Genomic DNA, 2,863 nt, shown 5'->3' with positions numbered 1-2,863 from the left:
ACCGCGATACATTTTACTTCAATAAAGACGCAAATATTGCGCAGGCCTGTGAAGAGACGTTTGCTGTTTACGAGCAAGATATGTTATCGATAGCAATAGCCAAAAGATGATCCAGTCGCATTCTGGAAATCCGATGTCCAAGATGCTCCTCGCAGTGGGTGACCGATCACAGAAAACTTGAATAATATTCTGAAAAAAATCAAGAAGACCGACATGTAAGCATTCAAGACTTTACCGATGACCTAAAAATGCACCGTCAAAAAATGCACCGTTTAGAGAAATCTCAATGTTCGGGTACCGCATGATCTGACTCAGAAAAATTTACCTCGAATTTCTATCTGTGAATCTCAACTGCAACGTAATGAAATCAAGTCATTTCTGAAGCGGTTGATCACGAGTGATGAAAAGTGGATAACCTACGACAAAACCGTGTAAAAAGATCGTGATCGAAGCGAGCAGAAACTCCACAGTCTGTGCCCACACTGACGCCCAGAAAGGTTATGCCGTGCGTTTGGCGATATTGAAGGGCATCGTGCATCACAAACTGTTGCTACCAGATAGTACGATGGACTAAGACCTATACTGCCAAAAATTAGCGTGATTTCACCTAGCAATTCAAACGGAACGACCTAAAAAGGGTGTCGTATACCACGCTGACAACGCCAGACCGTGTACATCTTTAAGAACACCCCATCAGGATCGATAGAATTTGACGGAGATTTTAACGCATCTACCGTATAGCCTGGACTTGGCACTGACAGACTATCATTTGTTGCTGTCTCTGCAGAACTCCGTAAATGGTGTTAAGTTAGTTTAAAAAGAAAGAAGCCTGTAAAAACCACGCGTGACAATTTTTTGACCGGAAACTTAAGAAGTTCTATAGCGGCGGGATTATGGTGTTGCCAGAAAAATGGCAGGTTATAAAAAAAAAAGATGCATATATGGTCTCATAATGTTATTTCCCAGTCGCATTAAATGTATTCTCAGTTTTAGTTTCCAAAGGCTCAATACTTTTTAGACAACCTAATATGTCCTGTAACTTACGTAGTTATCGGTTCTAAATTACACAAATTTATTACTTAAGAAAACATACAATTTTAACTATAATTTATCTTCTTTTTTTTCAGGGAATGGGATTAGTATTAACGTTTGTCATTCTGTTTATTCAATTAAAGGCTTAATATCGACAAACTGGAATTGTAGAATCATTTATACTAATTAATAATCATAAATAATGTTATTATTGTTACATAGAAAAAAAAAATAGTACAAATTTTAGCCGAAAGTTATGAATTTTTTTTATTATATCATCATCCTAATATGTTAGATGAAATAGAAAATTTAATATGCTAACAAATGATTCCGAAACTTTCTCAGCGCTGCCCCTCATGTTCAAAAAAATGTTTAAATGAAAATAATAGAATAAAATTAAGTTAAATAAAATTTATTTAATTTTCAAAAAAAATTATACATTTAAAATTTTTTAAACACAAATTTTTTTTTATTACTATTTGATTTTACTAACACATAAAATCAAACAATATTTTGGTGTCTTGAAGTTAATAATTTTATTAAACAAAATTAAAAACACTGTGAATATTACTATTAAATATAAGTAAGTGTGACTCACCAATCAGAAAAGCGACAGGTGCAATAGAACGGCCTAAAGCTTTAGTATAAGTAAATCCCTTATTCAAAAGTAATTATTAACAATTACAAAAAAAATTAATTTTTACATCTTTTCCGGTTATCACAGTCTTCATAATAAAAATAAATATCAACCGTAGATCAATTAATTATACAGAGAAACATTGATCGCTTATAGAAAATGCGAATACAAATAGATTACAGAAATTACAAATATATGTCTCACATTTCCATTACATTATAATTTAAACAGTTGACTTTTAAATTTAGATATTCTTCCATTAAAAAGTCAATTTTTAAAGATATGTCGTTAGCCGTCTCAAGGCAACTACACAGAGGTGATTGGGCTACTCCATTACCGATGGACCTAAAACTTCTATACCTTTTAATAAGTCTATATTGTTCTCTCAGTCCTAAAGTCGAAACTTCATCATCAATAATCCCCCGAAACAACTGTTATTGTTGTTGTGTTATCGAAAATGATGTCGACACTATAACCGATGCTACATTTGACTAGGCTTTAAGATATATTGCCACAACCTCTACAAAACTCAAGAATCCATCCACCCCGTGAAATGGAATGGAAAAAATTTCCATTTCAAAAATTTTCATGGAAAAAATTTACCTTGAAAATTTCAGTTTTATGGAAATAAAATGAATTATATTTCTATTAAGTGGAATTTCATGCCGTGAAAGAACACATAAAGCGATAAAAAAGAAGTAAAAAAACCCAACGCTTTCAAGAAACGTCGAACATCGGAATTTCAAATCGCATTTAAAAAACGCCTCAAGAATCACCTGTTTAAGTTTTCAGGCGTACGCCAAAATCTTATGACAGGTACAAAAAAATTGTTGTGAACAATACGTGTCATTTATTAGCAGAAATACGACAGCGGCAGACGTTTGAAAGAAAGTGCCGTCTGTAGGCATTCAAAGTTTATTTCCATAACTTGCCTTCAATCTGATGTTGAACTAGTGGATTAACCCCACCCAAAAAAAAAAAACTGCTGAACTTCTAGCCGATCGATTTGAAGAAGTCAATTATGACGAATATTTTTAAAATAAAAAAAAACAGAACTTAAGGGTCATCTAAATTTTAGAATCAAAATAAATTTCTCATACAATGTAACTTTCAAATTAGATTAACTTCTAAAAGCGTTGGAGAAATCAGAAATACAGACTCTGTTCGGAACGAAATACGTCGTAGTCAAACAAC

General features: G+C 32.8%; 1 long non-coding RNA gene across 1 annotated transcript in view; it reads left to right on the top strand.

Moving 5' to 3' along the window:
• LOC142318089 (uncharacterized) overlaps positions 1-1,233 on the top strand; it is an 11,747-nt gene extending 10,514 nt beyond the window's left edge. Inside the window, exon 3 of the long non-coding RNA XR_012754822.1 lies at positions 1,128-1,233. This is a non-coding gene — a long non-coding RNA (uncharacterized LOC142318089). The remainder of the gene's footprint in view (positions 1-1,127) is intronic.
• The last annotated feature ends 1,630 nt before the right edge of the window (positions 1,234-2,863 follow it).

The sequence above is a fragment of the Lycorma delicatula genome, chromosome 1 (genome assembly GCF_047948215.1).
Source record: "Lycorma delicatula isolate Av1 chromosome 1, ASM4794821v1, whole genome shotgun sequence".
NCBI classification, from domain to species: Eukaryota; Metazoa; Arthropoda; class Insecta; order Hemiptera; family Fulgoridae; genus Lycorma; species Lycorma delicatula.
Note: the sequence above shows the minus strand (reverse complement) of the source record. Positions and strands in the feature narration are given on the sequence as shown.